Source organism: Macaca nemestrina, chromosome 11 (genome assembly GCF_043159975.1).
Source record: "Macaca nemestrina isolate mMacNem1 chromosome 11, mMacNem.hap1, whole genome shotgun sequence".
Classification (NCBI taxonomy): Eukaryota; Metazoa; Chordata; class Mammalia; order Primates; family Cercopithecidae; genus Macaca; species Macaca nemestrina.
Window position 1 is genome coordinate 97,864,150 of NC_092135.1, and position 21,870 is coordinate 97,886,019.

Genomic DNA, 21,870 nt, shown 5'->3' on the forward strand with positions numbered 1-21,870 from the left:
ACTATATTGCCCAGGCTGGTCTTGAATTACTGGACTCAAGCCATTCTCCCACCTCAGCCTCCCAGAGTGCTATTACAGGTGTAAGCCACTGTGCCTGGCCTGTCTTTATCATTTTAGCTGCACTCTCAGCCTCAGTTCTGGTCTCCTGCCAACTTCCCACTCTCAACAATATTCAGTCACTTGACCACTCTGGCCTCACCATGTCACATCACCCTCCCTGCAAGCCCAGCCCACTGCATAGATGTTATCAATCATCAAATTTAGTAGTTTTTCTTTAAAAATCCCTCAAAACCTGTTTCTTTCAAGCCCAGCCCACTGCATAGATATTATCAATCATCAAATTTAGTAGGTTTTCTTTAAAAATCCCTCAAAACCTGTTTCTTCCTTCAAAATTTTACTGCTACTCCTCAGGCAGGACGGTCTACCTCACATGTCCCCCACAGCACCAGCATCTTAAGTCCTGCTCTCACCTTCCAGCTGGCCAGAGTCTGATTCAGTCACAACACATAGGACAGCAAGAACCAGGTCAGGAGCAAGAGACGGGTTTCCAGGGACCTGAAGTCCTAGCAACCCCCATAAATGTGAAGAGAAACATTAAGCTGTATGCAGGTTTTTGACTATATGAGGGTTGGTTCCTCCTTGGAAAAAGCAAGAAGTCCAGGATGTCAGTGATGCAAGCAGCCTTCTCACCTTAACCGTGGACAAAGGGACTTTTCCAGGGCCATTGAAACTGCAGGACAGCTTCGGAAACTGAGACAACGATGCTATGCCCTTTCCAGAGAGTGCAGAGAAAAATGTGTTGGGAGGGTCGAGTCGCTGTCTTCTAAGTCTGATATTGTTAGAGAAGGTAGCTAGGCAGACATGAGTAGGGCAGGAGAGGGCTTCCCCTCCAGGAATGTCAGACAACGATCAGGTGATGGTCAGGTGGTTATCAAACGGTCGCTCTAAAATGATAATTCATGGCAGCTGGTGCCAGGGAACGGCTGTCTCCTAGAAGATAGAAAACACCTAAGGCTGGTGATCAGCATCTTCCCAATAAGATCTCAGGAGTTGGGTAAGCAGGCTTAAGCATGTGCACTAAGAGGCAAAATGGAAGAGTTTAACTGTCATATGACCTTCCTCCCAAAGGAAAAATGCCTCAAACAAGCATGTACACAACTTCAGTAAACACACCACCGCCTGCGGCCCCTTCCAAGTACTGGCAGGCCACTACACATGCAAACAGCCTGCCCCAAGGAAAAATCAAGGGAAGAGAGATGCAAACCCTGGAAGCATGCCAATGATAAAACTCCAGATCAAGGATCAGATGGGGCACTTGCATCTTTCAGGTCACACACTTGGCCTTCTTCCAAGTGTACTTTATTTCCTTTTGTTCCTGCTCTAAAACTTTTTTTAAAAAATACTTTAAGTTCTAGGGTACATGTGCACAACGTGCAGGTTTGTTACATATGTATACATGTGCTGTGTTGGTTTGCTGCACCCATTAACTCATCATTTGCATTAGGTATTTCTCCTAATGCTATCCCTCCACCATCCCCTGACCTCACAACAGGCCACAGTGTGTGATGTTCCCCGCTCTGTGTCCAGGTGTTCTCATTGTTCAGTTCCCACCTATGCGTGAGAACATGCGGTGTTTGGTTTTCTGTCCTTGCAATAGTTTGCTCAGAATGATGGTTTCCAGCTTCATCCATGTCCCTACAAAGGACACGAACTCATCCTTTTTTATGGCTGCATAGTATTCCATGGTGTATATGTGCCACATTTTCTTAATCCAGTCTATCATTGATGACTTTCGGTTGGTTCCAAGTCTTTGCTATTGTGAATAGTGCCACAATAAACACATGTGCATGTGTCTTTATAGTAGCATGATTTATAATCCTTTGGGTATGTACCCAGTAATGGGATCGCTGGGTCAAATGGTATTTCTAGTTCTAGATCCTTGAGGAATTGCCACACTGTCTTCCACAATGGTTGAACTAGTTTACACTCCCACTAACAGTGTAAAAGCTTTCCTATTTCTCCACATCCTCTCCAGCACCTGTTGTTTTCCTGACTTTTTAATGACCGCCATTCTAACTGGTATGAGATGGTATCTCATTGTGGTTTTGATTTGCATTTCTCTGATGACCAGTGATGTTGAGCATTTTTTCATGTGTCTGTTGGCTGCATAAATGTCTTCTTTTGAAAAATGTCTGTTCATATCCTTTGCCCATTTTTTGATGGGGTTGTTTGATTTTCTTTCATGTAAATTTGTTTAAGTTCTTTGTAGGTTCTGGATATTAGCCCTTTGTCAGATGGGTAGATTGCAAAAATTTTCTCATATTCTGTAGGCTGCCTGTTCATTCTGATGGTAGTCTCTTTTGCTGTGCAGAAGCTCTTTAGTTTAATTAGATCCCATTTGTCTATTTTGGCTTTTGTTGCCATTGCTTTTTGTGTTTTAGACATGAAGTCCTTGCCAATGCCTGTGTTCTGAATGGTATTGCCTAGGTTTTCTTCTAGGGTTTTTATGGTTTTAGGTCTAACATTTCAGTCTTTAATCCATCTTGAATTAATTTTTGTATAAGGTGTAAGGAAGGGATCCAGTTTCAGCTTTCTACATATGGCTAGCCTGTTTTCCCAGTACCATTTATTAAATAGGGAATCCTTTCCCCATTTCTTGTTTTTGTCAGGTTTGTCAAAGATCAGATGGTTGTAAACGTGTGGTATTATTTCTGAGGCCTCTATTCTGTTCCATTGGTCTGTATCTCTGTTTTGGTACCAGTACTATGCTGTTTTGGTTACTGTAGCCTTGTAGTATAGTTTCAAGTCAGGTAGTGTGATGGCTCCAACTTTGTTCTTTTTGCTTAGGATTGTCTTGGCAATGAGGGCTCTTTTTTGGTTCCATATGAACTTTAAAGTAGTTTTTTCCAATTCCATGAAGAAAGTCATTGGTAGTTTGATGGGGATGGCATTGAATCTATAAAATTACCTTGGGCAATATGGCCATTTTCATGATATTGATTCTTCCTATCCATGAGCATGGAATGTTCTTCCATTTGTTTGTGTCCTTTTTTATTTTGTTGAGCAGTGGTTTGTAGTTCTCCTTGAAGAGGTCCTTCACATCCCTTGTAAGTTGGATTCCTAGATATTTTATTCTCTTTTTAGTAATTGTGAATGGGAGTTCACTCATGATTTGGCTCTCTGTTTGTCTGTTAATGGTGTATAGGAATGCTTGTGATTTTTGCACATTGACTTTGCTGAAGTTGCTTATCAGCTTAAGGAGATTTTGGGCTGAGATGATGGGGTTTTCTAAATATACAGTCATGTCATCTGCAGACAGGGACAATTCGACTTTCTCTTTTCCTAAGTGAATACCCTTTATTTCTTTCTCCTGCCTGATTTACCTGGCCAGAACTTCCAACACTATTTTGAATAGGAGTGGTGAGAGAGGGCATCCCTGTCTCTTGTTCTAGTTTTCAAAGGGAATGCTTCCAGTTTTTGCCCATTCAATATGATACTGGCTGTGTATATATGAAACATACAAACTATATGTCTGTCATAAATAACTCTTATTATTTTGAGATATGTTCCATCAATACCTAGTTTGCTAAGAGTTTTTAGCATGAAGCACTGTTGAATTTTGTCAAAGACCTTTTCTGCATCTATTGAGATAATCATGTGGTTTTTATCTTCGGTTCTGCTTATGTGATGGATTACATTTATTGATTTGTGTATGTTGAACCAGCCTTGCATCCCAGGGATGAAGCCAACTTTATCTTATTGAATAAGCTTTTTGATGTGCTACTGGATTCTGTTTGCCAGTGTTTTATTGAGGATTTTCACATCGATCTTCATCAGGGATGTTGGTCTAAAATTATCTTTTTTTGTTGTTTCTCTGCCAGGATTTGGTATCAGGATGATGCTGGCCTCATAAAATGAGTTAGGGAGGATTCCCTCTTTTTCTATTGATTGGAATAGTTTCATAAGGAATGGTACTAGCTCCTCTTTGTATCTCTGGTAGAATTTAGCTGTGACTCCATCTGGTCCTGGACTTTTTTTGGTTGGTAAGCTATTAATTATTGCCTCAATTTCAGAGCCCATTATTGGTCTATTCAGTGATTCAACTTATTCCTGAATTAGTCTTGGGAGGGTGTATGTGTCCAGGAATTTATCCATTTCTTCTAGATTTGCTAGTTTATTTGCATAGAGGTGTTTATAGTATTCTCTGATGGTAGTTTGTATTTCTGTGGGATTGGTGGTGATATCCCCTTTATCATTTTTTATTGCATCTATCTGATTCTTCTCTTTCTTCTTCTTTATTAGTCTTGCTAGCAGTCTATCAATTTTGTTGATCATTTCAAAAAATCAGCTCCTGGATTCACTGATTTTTTGAAAGGTTTTTTTTGTTTCTCTATCTCCTTCACTTCTGCTCTGATCTTAATTATTTCTTGCCTTCTGCTAGCTTTTGAATGTGTTTGCTTTTGCTTCTCTAGTTCTTTTAATTGTGATGTTAGGGTGTCGATTTTAGATCTTTCCTGCTTTCTCTTGTGGGCATTTAGTGCTATAAATTTCCCTCTACACACTGCTTTAAATGTGTCCCAGAGATTCTGGTACATTGTATCTTTTTTCTCATTGGTTTCAAAGAACATCTTTATTTCTGACTTCATTTGGTTATTTACCCAGTAGTCATTCAGGAGCAGGTTGTTCAGTTTCCATGTAGTTGTGCAGTTTTGAGTGAGTTTCTTAATCCTGAGTTCTAATTTGATTGCACTGTGGTCTGAGAGACAGTTTGTGGTGATTTCTGTTCTTTTACGTTTGCTGAAGAGTGCTTTACTTCCAACTATGTGGTCAATTTTGGAATAAGTGTGATGTGGTGCTGAGAAGAATGTATATTCTGTTGATTTGGGGTGGAGAGTTCTGTAGATGTCTATTAGGTCTGCTTGGTGCAGAGCTGAGTTCAAGTCCTGGATATCTTTGTTAACCTTCTGTCTCGTTGATCTGTCTAATATTGACAGTGGGGTGTTAAAGTCTCCCATTATTATTGTATGGGAGTTTAAGTCTCTTTGTAAGTCTCTAAGGACTTGGTTTATGAATCTGGGTGCTCCTGTATTGGGTGCATATATATTTAGGATAGTTAGCTCTTCTTGTTGCATTGATCCCTTTACCATTATGTAATGGCCTTCTTTGTCTCTTTTGATCTTTGTTGGCTTAAAGTCTATTTTATCAGCGACTAGGATTGCAACCCCTGCTTTTTTTTGCTTTCCATTTGCTTGGTAGATCTTCCTCCATCCCTTTATTTTGAGGCTATGGGTGTCTCTGCACGTGAGATGGGTCTCCTGAATACAGCACACTGATGGGTCTTGACTCTTTTTCCAATTTGCCAGTCTGTGTCTTTTAATTGGGGCATTTAGCCTATTTACATTTAAGGTTAATATTGCTATGTGTGAATTTGATCCTGTCATTATGATGTTAGCTGGTTATTTTGCTCATTACTTGATGCAGTTTCTTCCTAGCATTGATGGTTTTTACAATTTGGCATGTTTTTATAGTGGCTGATACCGTTTGTTCCTTTCCATGCTTAGTGCTTCCTTCAGGAGCTCTTGTAAGGCAGGCCTGGTGGTGACAAAATCTCTCAGCATTCACTTGTGTGTAAAGGATTTTATTTCTCCTTCACTTATGAAGCTTAGTTTGGCTGGATATGAAATTCTGGGTTGAAAATTCTTTTCTTTAAGAATGTTGAATATTGGCCCCCACTCTCTTCTAGCTTGTAAAGTTTCTGCTGAGAGATCCACCGTTAGTCTGATGGGCTTCCCTTTGTGTGTGACCCAACCTTTCTCTCTGGTTGCCCTTAACAGTTTTTCCTTCATTTCAACCTTGGTGATTCTGACAATTATGTGTCTTGGGGTTGCTCTTCTCAAGGAGTATCTTGTGGTGTTCTCTCTATTTCCTGAATTTGAATGTTGGCCTGCCTTGCTAGGTTGGGGAAGTTCTCCTGGATAATATCCTGAAGAGTGTTTTCCAACTTGGTTCCATTCTCCCTGTCACTTTCGGGTACACCAATCAGACGTAGATTTTGTCTTTTCACATAGTCCCATGTTTCTTGGAGGCTTGGTTCATTTCTTTTTACTCTTTTTTCTCTGAACTTCTCTTCTTGCTTCATTTCATTAATTTAATCTTCAATCACTGATACCCTTTCTTCCACTTGATCTAATCGGCTACTGAAGCTTGTTCATGCATCTTGTACTTCTCGTGCCATGGTTTTCAGCTCCATAAGGTCATTTAAGGTCTTCTCTACACTGTTTATTCTAGTTAGCCATTTGTCTCATCTTTTTTCAAGGTTTTTAGCTTCTTTGCGATGAGTTCCAACATCCTCCTTTAGCTCAGAGTAGTTTGTTATTACCAGCTTTCTGAAGCGTACATCTGTCAACTTGTCAAAGTCATTCTCTGTCCAGCTTTGTTCCGTTGCTGGCAAGGAGCTGTGATCCTTTGGAGGAGAAGGGGTGCTCTGGTTTTTAGAATTTTCAGCTTTCCTGCTCTGGTTTCTCCCCATCTTTGTGGTTTTATCTACCTTTGGTCTTTGATGATGGTGACCTACAGATGGGGTTTTGGTGTGGATGTCCTTTTTGTTGATGTTGATGCTATTCCTTTCTGTTTGTTAGTTTTCCTTCTAACATTCAGGTTCTTTAGCTGCAGGTCTGTTGGAGTTTGCTGGAGGTCCACTCCAGACCCAGTTTTCCTGGGTATCACCAGTGGAGGCTCAGTTGGAAATGCAGAAATCACCCGTCTTCTGTGTCGATCACACTGGGAGCTGCAGACCGGAGCTGTTCCTATTTGGCCATCCTGGAATGGACCCTCTAAAACTTTTTAATAAACTTACTGATGCTCTAAAACTTGCCTTGTCCTCTCACTCTGCCTTATGCCTCTCCACTGAATTTTTTCCTCCAAGGAGGCAAGATTCAAGTTGCTGCAGACCTCTACAGATTCACTGCTGCTAACAAAATCACTGCTGACCAACTCATCTCAAGATAGAAGTCAGAGTGGCTCTGTTTGGCTGGCTTATTCACCCAACACAGATCTGGGGCAAGGAAAGGTGCAGAGAACTGGGGGCAAGGGAATCTGAGGACTTTGTTATCCTTTAAATTCTAGACTCTGAGAAGTCCAGCCTGCTTTTAGGTTTTGACTTGAGCTCTGTTAGATTCTTTATTGCATGACTTTTAATCCCTGCCCCCTTCCCAGAGAGTGGCCTTGAGTGACCCTTAGTTCCTCGCTAACAAAAGAACTGGCCAAATTAATGACTTGTAAACTGCCCTGAAGAGTCCTTCACCTCTCAGCCCCAGAACCATTGCTACAGCTCTTGTGGGTAGTTGGTTTGCGGAGGATGGATCCCCAAACAGCTGCAGGGAAACCACAGCCTATTAGCAGACTGCCTAGCACATAGGAAATTTGTTGAATTGAATTACTAATAAAAGGTAGGCAGAAGGATTACACTGAAAATACCCCAGAGCATATGTTCCCATGAGGTGCTGCCACTGTAGTCTTCTAGCAAACAGCAGCAGCCAACACCTCAGCCTCATAATCAGAGAAGAAAATAAGATGTTGGGCAGACCTGGAGGTCACAAAACAAAGCTACATACAAGTCCTTTAAACTACAGACTTGTGAGTGACAAACAAACCTTTGCAGACCTAAAGTCGGTCTTTTCAGGCACGTCCTCCCATCATAGGGTCTCAGAGCTGATGAGCTCATAGCAGGGAGGTAGCCATTCTGCATCCCCTATGCTTAATGGCCAATGTTGCTGACCAAGCAAAAGACTTTTCCAGTGAGCCCAGAAACAGCTTCAGAATCCTTCTCAACACAGTGCTCCAGAAAGCTACTACATGTTAAAAGGTTGGCATTTGAGATGAAACTTATTTGCCATCTGAGGAGGCTAAAGCAACTCCATCTCAGATGCTAACCTACCATGTTGACTTCTGATTAACCCCAGTTCCAGGAAAGCCTTTAAGATTTCTATTTTCATGTACTTACTGCAAATTCTGCCTTTAAGTCAAAATAATCTTGATTTTTATCATAAACACATGCTTACCATAAACCCTATCCTTAAGCAAATTCCCTATGCTATATAAGCCTTGGGTCTGGTGGGTAAAAGTGCAGGGATCCACCATCTCACCTTGTGCCTGCCCAAGACATGGTTTCTGTTTATAAATTCCTATAAAATGTTTCTTTCTGAGAAACTGAATTTGTCAGCTTCTTTCTTCAGCCTCTCAGCTTCCCTGGCCTTTGGGAGTAGGTTTGCATGAACTGTTCACACAGAACACCATCCTTGATGTAACGTGCCTCCCTCATTTCAAAGGTAAGGAGACAGAGACTCAGTGAAGTTTACTGAATTTCCCATTCCACACAGTTATTTAGTAAAAGAACTCAAAGTGTAACTTAGATCTTTGGACCCTTTACCCCTGCTTTTTCTAGTAAACTATCTCTGAACCTTGAAATGTCCATTTTCAATCATGTCATCTTGGAGGCCTAAGAGCCTCCCCAGCATTTATGATACATGTGATGCCTTAGGAAAGGCTATCTAGCATCCATCCCAAAATAGAGGAAATAGAAGACCAGAATAACTCACTATTCATGAACAGATTTACCATCAGGAATAACCACTGCAGGTGACATAAAAAACTTCGGCATAATTCTCTTTTTGTCACTATTTCCTGTCTTTTGCTTCTCTCGTAATTTCTCTAGGAGTTTAGCAACTGAACCCAAATGACCATATAAATGGTAAATGACTAGGAGAGAGAAATGTTGAAGCAAAACAGTAAGCTTTTTGACATTTTTATGACAGATTTTTGTTTGCTTAAGTTTTTGGCTTTGTAACAAGAGCATCTTTGTATTTTGTTGTCTTGGATTGTTCACCTTTTCATAAGGGAAAACAATCTTAGTAAATCTTTTGTCTGTGTTGAACTTCACAGATTAAATTTTTACTGTGCTAATATACTATATTGCTGGAAGAAGATAATTATGTGATGAAATTAAGACATTCTGCAATTATATCTTATAATATCATTAATTTCCAGATTCACACAAATTATATCTACCTCAAGAAGAATAGCAATTTCCTTTCTTTCTCTCATAAAAGCAGGTAATAAGAATCTTACTCCTACAATTATTTTAGGCAAATTTTTAAATTTGTTATCTTAGACCTCTCAGAGCAGTAATGATACATTATCTCAAGTTTCAAGTTTTACTCTTATCATTGTATTGCTAATGATCTTTCAGATTGAAAATGCTGTTTTCTTTTTGAGAAAGCATTGACACATTTTGTCATATCTCTCTAGTCTCTTCATAATCTTAGGAGAAAAATCATTAATGGTAACGAATGAATGGGCTTATTGAAAAGATTATGCCATAGATAACTTGACCCCATCTATGTCGACACGAGAACTGTTTCATGTAAGACATAAAGAGACAAAATTAGCCAGGAGTGGTGGCTCATGCCTGTAATCCAAGAACTTTAGCAGGCAGAGGCAGACGGATCACTTGAGGTCAGGAGTTCAAACCAGCCTGGCCAATGTGGTGAAGCCCAGTTTCTACTATAAATACAAAAATTAGCTGGGCATGGTGGCACTTGCCTGTAATCCCAGCTACTCAGAAGGCAGAGGTGGGAGAATCATTTGAACCCAGGAGGCAGAGGTTGCAGTGAGCCGAGATCATGCCACTGCACTCCAGGCTGGGCAACAGAGCGAGACTCTGTCTCAAAAAAAAGAGACAAAATTAATGATACAGAACAAAAAAACTTAAAGAAGCCTACTTATAAGGAGCTTATGAAGTTATTTCAATTTTTATTAGAATTTTGTATTCATAACACATCAAAAAGTATTATTGAGCACTTATTTTATGAAAAACACTATGTTGGAGAACACAGATATCATTGAACCCTCTAAGAACTCATCGTCTAACTAGGGAATCAAGAATAAAAGAATCAACATGGAAGAATGAGTTGTGAACATGAAGAGTTGCATTAGTAATACAAGGCTAATGACCACATGAATCTTAAGGAAAGACATTCTATGAGCTCAGAGAGAAGAGAGAACACAGAGTTTGATAAGTCTAGGAAAAGTTTCCGGGCAGAAAAGACATAAACTAAAGTAAATATAAGAGGAAAGACCCCATGGCCATGGAGGAAAAGTTGAACTTGAAACGTAGGCATTCTGCATGATTCCATCTCTCATTTTTACTCAAATCTTTTCACACCTCACTGAGACTTGCCTTATTTGGCCTCATTCCATGTTTTGATTCTGTTTCCTGTCTGCAAAATCACTAACGCTCATGGTTTCAATTATCCTATCTCTCAGGTACACTCTTAAATCTGAGCCTCCAGCAAGTGTGGCTTCCACTTGGACCTTGAATCCTGCCTTGCCTCCTGTCTGGACTGATGCCCTTCTTTCTATCCTAGTATGAACAAATCTTTTCAATTCATGTCAGCCAGTTAGATGCCAACTCCAGGGAAAGTTTTCTTGATCCCTCAGTTGAAAGTCAAGTGTAAAAGACGCTTGAAGTCCTGTATCACCTTTTCTTACCTCTACCATGAACAACTCTTTTCATTTACTAAAACCCTGAACCATGCATGGTTCCTTGTCGTTATACTTTCTGCTTTAGGTGTTGGTGCATTTTTGTCCATTCTCTGAGAACCAGCTCTGCCACCAGCAGAGGTGGACCTGGAAGCCTTATTTGTGCTGAATAATCCCATAGTCTTGACCATAGATGACTGGGCCATGACTGGATGTCTGCCTCCAGTTAGGCAATGCCAGTTTTCTTTCAGCAATCAGAATTGGGACCTGGAAAAGCAAATGAGTTTCTGTTGGTTCTCAAACTTAAAAGGTGTTTAGAATCAAAGGACACTATCAAGACTGAAAAGACAACCCACAGTATCAAAGCAAATAGCTTCAAGCCATATATCTTATAAGGGCCCAGTATGCAGAATATACAAAGAACTATTACAACTCAACAACAAAAGACAATTCAAGTAAGAAATGAACAAAGAATTTGAGTAGACATTTCCCCAGAGAAGATATACAAAGTACATGAAAAGAGGCTCAACCCCATTAGTAATCAGGGAACTGCAAATCAAAACCACAATGAGATACTACTTCACAATCACTAGAATGGCCATAATAAAAAAAAGGAAAATAATAATTGTAAAAATGTAGATAAATTAATACCCTCTTATGTTGCCAATGGCAATGTAAAATGGTGCACTACTGGAAAACAATTTTGTAGTTCCTTAACAAGTTAAACGTAGAATTACTATATGATCCTGCAATTCTACTCCTTGATACATACCCAAAAGAATTGAAAACAGGTGTTTAAATAAACACATGTACATGAATATTCATAGCGACATTTATAATAGCCAAAAAGTATAACCAACCTAAATGTCCATCAATGGAAAAATAAACAAAATATGGTATACCCATGAGATGGAAAATTATTCAGCCATAAAGAGTAATAAAGTGCTGATACACACTACAATATGGATGAACATCAAAAACATTATGCTAAGTGAAAGAAGCCAGACACAAAAGGCCACATATTATATGGTACCATTTACATAAAATATCCAAACTAGACAAATCCGTAGAGACAGAAAGTAGATTTCTGATTACCAGGGGCTGAGGGGAGAGGGGCAAGGGAGTGACTGTTATTTAATAGTTATAGGGTTTCTGATTTGGATGAAAACAAAGTTCTGGAACTAGATAATGCTGATAGTTGTACAATACTGTGAATGTACTAAATACCTCTAAATTGTAGATATTAAAATGATAATTTTATGCTGTGTATTTTTTCTAATTTATAAAGGAAAGAGATTTCATTGACTCAGAGATCCACATGACTTGGGAGGCCTCACAATCACTGTGGAAGGCAAAGGAGAAGCAAAGACATGTCTTACATGGTGGCAGGTAAGAGAGATTGTGCAGGGGATCTCCCATTTATAAGACTATCAGATCTCATGAGACTTATTCACTACCACAAGAACATTATGGGAGAAACCACCCCATGATTCAGTTATCTCCACCTAGCCCTGCTCTTGACATACGGGGATTATTACTATTAAAGGTGAGATTTGGGTGGGGACACAGCCAAACCATATCATTCCTCCCCTGGCTCCTCCCAAATCTCATGTTCTCACATTTCAAAACCAATCATGCCTTCCCAACAGTCCCCCAAAGTCTTAACTCATTTTAGTATTAGCTCAAAAGTCCACAGTCCAAAGTCTCATCTGAGACAAGGCAATTTCCTTCCACCTATGAGCCTGTAAAATCAAAAGCAAGTTAGTTACTTGCTAGATACAATGGGAGTACAAGGATAGGGTACATACGCCCACTCCAAATGGGAGAAATTGTCCAAAACGAAGGGGCCACAGGCCCTATGCAAGTCCAAAATCCAACAGGGCAGTCATTAAACCTTAAAGCTCCAAAATGATCTCCTTTGACTCCATGTCTCACATCTGGTTCATGCTAATGGAAGAGGTGGGCTTCCAAGGCCTTCAGCATTTCCATCCCTGTGGCTTTGCAGGGTATGGCCCCCCTCCTGGCTGTTTTCATAGGCTGGTATTGAGTGTCTGCAGCTTGTCCAGGTGCACCATGCAAGCTCTTGGTTGATCTACCATTCTGGGATCTGGAGGATGGTGACCTCTTCTCACAGCTCCACTAGGCAGTGCCCCAGTGGGGGCTCTGTGTGGGAGCTCTGACTCCACATTTCCCTTCCACACTGCTCTAGTAGTGGTTCTCTATGAGAGCTCAGCCTGTAGCAGGACAAGTCACAGACAAGAACCCCTCAGATGCCGAGTTGTAGAAGGAAAGGGCTTTATTCAGCTGGGAGCATCAGCAGACTCATGTCTCCAAAAACCGAGCTCCCCAAGTGAGCAATTCCTGTCCCTCTTAAGGGTTTACAACTCTAAGGGGGTCCATGTGACAGGGTTGTGATTGACTGAGCAAGCAGGGAGTATGTGACTGAGGGCTGCATGCACCGGAAATCAGAATGGAACCGAACAGAACAGGGATTTTCACAATGCTTTTCCATACAATGCCTGGAATCTAGAGATAATACAAGCAGTTAAGTCAGGGGTTGATTTATAACTACCAGGCCCAGGGCATGGTGCTGCACTATCTGCCTGTGGATTCCATTTCTTCCTTTTAGTTTTACTTCTTCTTTCTTTGGAGGCAGAAATTGGGCATAAGACAATTTGAAGGGTGGTCTCCTCCCTTAGGCCTATCCAGAAGACTTCTGCCTGGACATCCAGGCATTTTCATATATACTCTGAGACCTAGGTGGAGGTTCCCAAACCTCAATTCTTTGTGTGTGTGTGTGTGTGTGTGTGTGTGTGTGTGTGTGTGTGTGGTTTTAAGGAGCAGAGAGTTTAATAGGCAAGAAAGAAAAGAGAAGACAGAAGGAAGAGGCTCCTCCATACAGAGACAGAGGGAGGGGAGCTCCAAAGCCAAAAGAGGAAACCCCAAGTGGGGTGGAAACCAGCCAGGTATACGTAGAGGCTGGAGGAAGTGGTGTTTAATTTGCATAGGGCTCAGGGGATTGGTTTGACCAGGCATGTCATTCACATAGCCTACAAAAAAGCTGGCCCTCCCACCCTAATCTTTTAATATGCAAAGGCAGGGTGCCATGATGTTCTACACACATGGGGGTATGTGGGGGTGGCCATGTTGTCAGGCACATGTGGGGCAAGGGCAAGAAGGCAACGGGGATCACCGTGTTTGGGTGGACCCAGTTTCTAATGACTGGCATTTGCCTATAAAACTCAAACCTCAATTCTTGATTTCTGTTTCAACACCACGTGGAAGCTGCCAAGACTTGGGGCTTGCACCCTCTGAAGCCATGGCCTGAGCTGTACCTTGGTCCCGTTCAGCCATAGCTGGAGCTGGAGCTAGAGCTGGAGTGAAGCAGCTGAGATTCAGGGCATCAATTCCCAAGGCTGCACACAGCAGGCGGGTCCTGGACCTAGCCCAGGAAACCACTTTTCCCACCTAGGCTTCTGGGTCTGTGATAGGAGGGGCTGCCTCGATCTCTGACATGCCTTGGAGACATTGTCACCGTTGTCTTGGAAATTAGCATTTGGCTCCTCATTACTTACACAGATTTCTGCTGCCAGCTTGAATTTCTCCCCAGGAAATGGGTTTTCCTTTTCTACCGCATCATCAGGCTGCAAATTTTTCTAACTTTTATGCTCTGCTTCCTCTTGAATGCTTTGCTGTTTAGAAATTTCTTCTGTCACATACCCTAAATCATCTCTCTTAAGTTCAAAGTTCTACAGATCTCTAGGGCAGGGATAAATGCCACCAGTCTCTTTGCATAACAAGAATGACCTTTACTCCAGTTCCCAACAACTTCCTCATCTCCATCTGAAACCACCTTAGCCTGGACTTTATTGTCAATCACTATCAGCATTTTTTCAAAGCCATTCAGTAAGTCTCTAGTAAGTTCCAAACTTCCCCACATCTTCCTGTCTTCTGAGCCCTCCAAGTCTCTAGGAAGTTCTAAACTTTCCCACATTTTCTTGTCTTCCTCTGAGTCCTCTAAACCGTTCCAACCTCTGCCTGTTACCCAGTTCCAAAGTCGCTTCCACATTTTCAAGTATCTTTACAGCAGTACACCACTACCCAGCACCAATGTACTGTATTAGTCTGTTCTCATGCTGCTAATAAAGACATACCCAAGACTGGGTAATTGATAAAGGAAAGAGGTTTAATTGACTTACAGTTCCACATGGCTGGGGAAGTCTCACAGTCATGGCGGAAGGCAAAGGAGAAGCAAAACTTACATGGTGGCAGGGAAGAGCTATGCTGTTTTTTTAATCACTAAGAATTTTAATATTTTTCCTTTTTTTTTTTTTTTAACAGAGATGGCAGATGGCTATGTTGCCCAGGCTGGTCTCGAACTCCTGGGCTCAAGCAATCCTCTGTGTCAGCCTCCCAAAGTGTTAGGATTACAGATGTGAGCTACTGCGTCTGGCCACAATAATTTTTAAAAAGATATTTAAAGGGTATTTTGAGAGCTTCCAGCTAAAATGGGGTTTCAGTACCAGAGCAGCTAGCAACTCTGCCCTAATGGGATGTCAGTGTTTATAGTATGCCTTTGTGGGATGCTTCTTTTACCTGGCAGATGACCTAATGCCTAGTTGTCTGACCTGCAACCAGGGAGTCCCTCACATGGGAAACTTGTTTATACTGGCAAGGCTGCCTCATGGTTCTTACCTGAGCTGTGTCCAGTTTATGCCTGCCTGACCCTCTCTCTGACCCTGGGAGCCTGACCTTGTGTTCAGCCCAGAGCCTTGAGGAAACTGGCCTGGGACAGCCCCTGTTCTTCAGATGGAAGGCACCAATTAACTACACCACCACAATAGGAAATAAGGTCAAGGATTTGTATGTGCTGATCCTGGGAAGGTAGGATATAATGAGTCGGGAGGACAGTCCTTGGTCCCCAGGGTCCTCTGAGGCAGGAATAAAAAGTCAGGCAGAGAGAGGGAAGCACAGAACAACTAGCAGTGTTTGTCGGGGAATAATAGTGTGAGGATAGCCTTAAGTTTGCATGTAAATGCCTGAATGGTCTTTTTAAGGAAGCAGCAGTAAAACAAGGAGCCCAGGCTTCTAGGCAGGAGAGATGCCTCTAAGTTCTTGTCTCTGGCCACCCACTTCAACCATTTGGATGTGCTGGAGAACTGGAAGCTGTGTCAAGGGTGACTGAGCCCTGCTTCTGGTATAAGAAGGATAAACATATTCAAAATGGATGCTGAGGCAACATAAAATTATAAGAATTCACTACCGACAGCTTGGGTGGCTTTTTTCATCACATTCATGGGGAATCAGAACAGCCAATTCACAAAGAATGAATGATGAAGCAATTGAGTGGAGAGAAATACGAAGCCTGAGAACAAGGCTGCCCTGGTTTCTCCTATCCCTCAAGATCTGGGCTCAGTCCCCATGAGGCTCAAATGCATTCCTAGCCTTAGATTTCTACACTCATATTAAATTCCCTCTTTGCAATTCAGCAGTTTGAGTGGGTTTCTGTTACAACCCCCAAAGAGCCCTAAGATTCTCTGCTGTAGCTTCTTAAGGGCATGGTGTGTAGGATAATTCTCCATTTTTGTTCACAGGATCCTTCTAGTCTAGTATCCAATATTTAGCTGGCCACACAGGATCATGTGTTTAAAAAAAAAAAAAAAGACAGAAAAATAGATTCAAACCAAGACAGGCGAAAAAACTTTTTGACCTAAGTAAAAACAGACCTAATGGAAGAATTTCCTCCGTCTCTCATAATAATTTAAATCAGGTTGCTTGGTAACCATCTTCCTTAAAATGGTACATTTGTTTTTTAAAAAAATAGTGTTTTTATAAGAAGCTGTGGATTTCCAAGCCAGGTTTTATAACCTTATGCAGGCCCATATGTCTTTTTTCCAGGCCAAATTCCAACTGGTTTGCAGAGGGATATGCATGCTGAAAAGCAAGACTGAGCATCGAAGGTCAGGTCGAGAGAGGAGGAAGAGTTTCAGTGTAACAGTAATATCAAAAGGGTACCCTAAAATGAAAAAAAAAACTCAGTTCTTTTGCTGTATATTTGCTGTCTTGGAAAGAACCATTGGATAATATTGGCAAAGGCTGTCATGCCAATGACCACAAGGTGTGGTGTTCCCATTAAGTCACAAGAAGCGGTATCCAAAGAAGGTAGAGAGGAACTCAATCATTTGGATTTAATATAAAACTCTAAAGCCCTGAGCAAAATGCAACCTTGGAGGTGGAATTATTTAAAAACTCTTTTCATTTAATGTAATTTGTGTATCCAATCTCTATTATATATCATAATAATCATTATTCCTTAATATTATTATTATATTGATGTGGTACTTGTTAGTTTTTACTGACCATCTCCAAGAACAAAAATGCCTTGAATCAAAGGATGAAACAGTTTGTTTGTTAAAAAACAAAATTTTGTATCCACACCAATTTTTTGTTGCCCTCAGGGCAAAAAGTATATTTCCTTTCATTGTTTCTTGGTTACGGTGTCTTTCTCTGCTTGCTGTAGGATACAGGTAGACACTAGAAGGGAAAACACTCCATCTCAAACATTCTAAGTCAGGGAAGTAAAAAAGTCAAGTAGGCAGTGCTCAATTGAAGTAATTAGCAGAATAGTCTGTCTAATGTCAAAGTGCCAGCAGGTAACCAAAGCCACATCTTGATTATTGCACTGTTTCAATGCACTCATAATATAATATTCTACTACAACTAAAGACCCCCTGGCATTTTCTAAGTCTGCTTCCCCTTAAGATTCTTGTTCAGTCATTTTCCCTGGGGTTAAGATGGCTGGACAATATCTCATTGGAAAGAAATACGAATTTCAATAAGACTGTAAAGGAACATGTTTGAAGGGCTCAGCCGTGCTTGAGTTTTCAGTTAATAATTTAGAAAACTCCTTCTTTCTGCTTGAAATCTCCCCAACTGAATGACAAGAATGGACATGCCATAGGAGCTGACAGGCATCATTCTGAGTCACCCACTCCTGATTCCAGTGTCCAACTGAGGTGCATTTTTCCTTTCATATCATCACAAATTCGTGTGTGTGTTCTGAGAGAGAGAAATGAGGTCACCCGGAAGGTAGAGTTACAGCAGGAAGCTCCAGCTCAGGGGCCACCACAGTCGGGGGGGGGCTCTGCACAGCCCCTCCCCAGGCCACCACACCTCACTCCAGCAGCCAGTAGTGGCAGCAGTGTACTCTGGAGATGGACAGGAACCTTAATAATGGCCCAGTGACCCAAAAGCCACTTTCAGGAGCTATTGCAGCCTGGTCTAGAGCTCACAGCTCAGCCCTTCAGACAGATGATTTTGCAACAACTATGTCTGTTCATAATGAACTCAGATACTTCAGAGGGTGTTTAAAGCCTTACAATTTGTGGCTCCTATTCTCATATAGCTTATCATTAGTAGTCACATCCAGATATTAAAAGTTTGTAATACCTTATGAATTCCTTTGCATGTACACTATATCATTCAAGATTCAAAACCATTTTTCCCATAACTGACAACAAGCCATTTCTAATTAGATGAAAGAAATGTACTTAGGGAATGAGAGTGGGAATCGCAGCTCTACCCCTCTGGGTGACCACAGTCATGTCAGCCTCTCTGGTCCTCTAGGTCCTTATGTGTAAAATGACAAAGGAAAGGCATATCATGCAATCTCTAGGTTCCTTTTCAGCTCAAAAGTCAATATGAAGGGAGAGTTAAAGTCACTGATAGTTTAGCAGGACCATACTGTCATAAAAAGTTATACTCAGGTTAGGTTCTTCAATTCAACCATTTACAGCACATTTTCATTTCGGTTGGAACCCAGCTCCACTTAGAATTTAATCTGTCATTACTTTAATGGGTCATTCAAGTTGTGACACTATACAAATATTTATTCGGCACCCACTGTGAACTGAGTCATATGCTATGAGTTGGAGATAAATGAAGAATGAGGTATGACCCTTTCCTCAGAGACCTCACAGCCTAGTGTGAAATAAAGCTGGACCAGCTGGCAATTGCAGTACACCGTGATGGGGGTCAACAGTCATGCTGTGGGGACACATGTGGGGGTTGGAAGGGCCAAATCACAACATCTGAGGGCAGACCTGACAGAGAGGAAGTGAGCCAGACAGGAGGGAGACAGAGACAGGGAGCGGTATGTGCACAGGCCCAGGCAGCTTGGGGGCTGTAGGCAGGCTGGAACCCAGGAATTGAGAAGAGGACTGGAGAGTGATAAGGCTGAAAAGGTTTGGGATAGTTACTGTTTAATACAATGAGCCAGAAATCACAAAATGCAAATTAAAACCACCGTGACATACCATTCTACAGTCAATACCTCAGCAACAATTTTTAAGTCTGACCATACCAAGTATTGTCAAGAAAGTGGTTTAATAGACTCTTCTGTATGTCATGTGTGGTGAGAATACAAACTGGTACAACCACTTCGTAAAACAGTTTTGACACAATCTCCTATGACCCAGGAATTCTGGTCCATTCATCACAACATTGTTTTTAATATTCAGAGTGAGAAAACAACTCAAATGTCCTTTAATAGTACGATAGATATGTGCATTGTGGTATAGTCATAAATGACTACTACATAGTAATAAAATGAATTAGCGGTAACCACATACAACAATAGGATTACAGACTACAAGCTTAATGCTGAGGAGGAAAAAGACACAAAATACATACAGTAATAGTACATTTACATAACATTGAAAAATAGGGGAAATTAAACTTTACTCTTTAGGGATGCATAATAAAAGTGGAAAACACATTTTTAAAAATAACATTATGATAAAGGATAGGATAAGTTTACTTCTAGGGGAGAAAAGGGGCCTGTGATTTGGAAAGGGCAGATTGGGAGTCCTGAGGTATAGCAGTAGTATATCTACTTATCTGGTTTAAGGGAGAGTTTTCTTTTTCTCAATGCAGATTATATTGCACAATAAAAATCTTAAGGAAGAAAACATTAGAATCAGATATGACAAAGAAAGAGGCAGTTGCAACTCATGGAGACAGAGAGTAGAATAATGGTTACTAGATGCTGGGAAGAATAATCAGGGGAAAAGAGGGAGATGGTTAATAGGTATAAAAATACAGTTAGAGAGAAGGAATAAGATCTAGTGTTCAGTAGCACAATAAGACAACCACAGTTAACAATAATTTATTATGCATTTCAAAATAACTAAAAGAGTGGAACTCGAATGTTCCAAACACAAAGGAATGATAAATGCTTGAGGTGATAGATGCCCCAGTTATCTTGATTTGATCATTACACACTCTATACTTGTATCAGAATATCATATGTGTCCCACAAATATTTACAAAGAAAAAATTTCTTAAAAATCAAACTAATCAATACAAAGAATGGTTTGTTGTTGTTGTTATTGCAGTTTTTTAAAAAAGAAAGAGGCAGAGAAGAAAGGAAAGAAAGAGGGGAGAGAAGATTAATATGTATACTTGGAAACCCTGATTAATTTGGGGCTATGGCAAGAATGCCATGGCCAAAAGATGTTTGGAAGAAATGGTTGTGTCCATGAGAAGACTAGGTCATTCTCTCATCCTCTAGTTCTAAGTATTAAGTGGGGTCTCTCTTCTTGAAGACTACCTAAGGAAGGAGAAAGAATGGGAGATAGAGACAGCCTCCCGCCCTATCACTTTTGCCTTCAGGGCTCCCTTCCCTTTTTCTGGGAACCCCATTGCTGTTTCTGTGTCCCCTCATCCTGCTGTGGGAGTGCAAGGCTCTGGGAACTATGACCTGGAGGAAATTCTCAACCTTTGCACTCAGATTTCCAGCATCTGAGGTAGCCCAACCATGGGGACCAGTACCACTTACTCACATTTTTCACTTCTTCTGCTGTATTGTCTGTATTGTTGAAAGCCAGTTCATGTGTTTTCTCATTTGATGCCTCAAAGAGCCTCCAGACGTGGGTAGAGCCGGTATTCGTAATATTCACGGAAAATTGGAACCACAAATGAGTCATTCAGGGTCACTCAGCTTGGACAAGAATGCAGGCCCCGGATTCTGAATCTACTTCAATAAGCCATCCTACAAGCCCCACATATCACCAGTGTAGCATCCACAACCCACACCCCAAGTTTAATTGGCTCTGTACATTTGAGAGGGCCATTGAAAGCCCAGAGATGCCATGAAGCAAGTTGTGTTAACCACATATCAAAGCACTAGGTGACAAGAAGATGGCATTCATATCAAATTCCGATCTCCTTAACTTTTTTCCTTGGTGTTCAAATTCCGATCTCCTTAACTTTTCAGTGGAGTCTAAATATGTCTGCAGAGCTTGCTTTCTCTGCTATGAACTATACACACTTTCTTCATTTCACAAAGCATGGAAGAAACAAAGGATTCTATGACTCGCCAAAGGTTTTAGCCCTTCATTGTTTTATCTCAGAGAAAAGGGGAGAAAGTGAGAGCTTCTCCTATGTTTCAAAGATCTAATATTTGGTGTGAAAGAGTAAGTGGCTCAGAGCTGACCTCTTTGAAGCATGTGGTGAAGAATGAAAACGAAATGGACAAGTGAAAAATCAATACTTCTTCACTATTATCTATCAGTCCAGGGAAACCAATCCCAAATGTACATTTCTTTTGCTGCTTCAGTTACTATAACTATTACACACTAATATCAAGATTCAGGATGTTTTGGTTGTATATTATAGCACTGTCTAGGAAAAATTTTAATGTTTAAAAACTTCTTTGTGGTGTGATTTTTTTAAAGAAAAATGTACTGTGCTAAAAATTGTTACTGGTAAAATAGATGTGTTGGTAGGTGACTACTGGCATTTCAAAATGATTCTTTGTTTTATAGAAGTATTCATTGATCCCAATCTTTCTCATAACTCTCATACTAATATTGTGAAATTTGATTCAGTGCCCCCCTGAAAAAGATGTAATTATAGCCTCTTAGGATTCATCTATTATATAAAGTGACGACCATTTATATATTCTTCTGAGTTACAAATTCAACAAAGCCCTTTTTAAAAATGCTCCAGAAATTATTCCATCACTTCTCTCTATTTGAAATCTAAAATCGGCCTAGGCTGTCACTGAAGAAAAAGAAATGAGAATATGGCAAACCCAATGGTAAAGTAAATATCCCAAGCCACTTCAAGATGTGAAAATCAAACTAGAATTTTTAATTACAATTAAAATAATCATAACAGATTTAAAAGATCTATAATAATAAATTTAAAAGATAATTTTTCTAAATTCTAGTAAACATATCAATTTAAGTTTATGATCTACTTAAAATATCAGGCAAATTTGCAGCATTATACAGCTCTCACAGTCAATTTGACCAAAGATAGCAGCCT

At 40.6% G+C, this 21,870-nt stretch overlaps 2 long non-coding RNA genes across 3 annotated transcripts in view; one reads left to right on the forward strand and one right to left on the reverse strand.

Annotated features, from left to right (window-relative positions):
- Window positions 1-8,579, forward strand: part of LOC112424328 (uncharacterized) — a 31,534-nt gene extending 22,955 nt beyond the window's left edge. The window contains exon 3 of the long non-coding RNA XR_011609966.1: window positions 6,667-8,579. This is a non-coding gene — a long non-coding RNA (uncharacterized lncRNA). The remainder of the gene's footprint in view (window positions 1-6,666) is intronic.
- Window positions 1-21,870, reverse strand: part of LOC139357183 (uncharacterized) — a 123,921-nt gene that overhangs the window by 35,992 nt on the left and 66,059 nt on the right. The gene's annotated exons all lie outside the window — the stretch shown is intronic.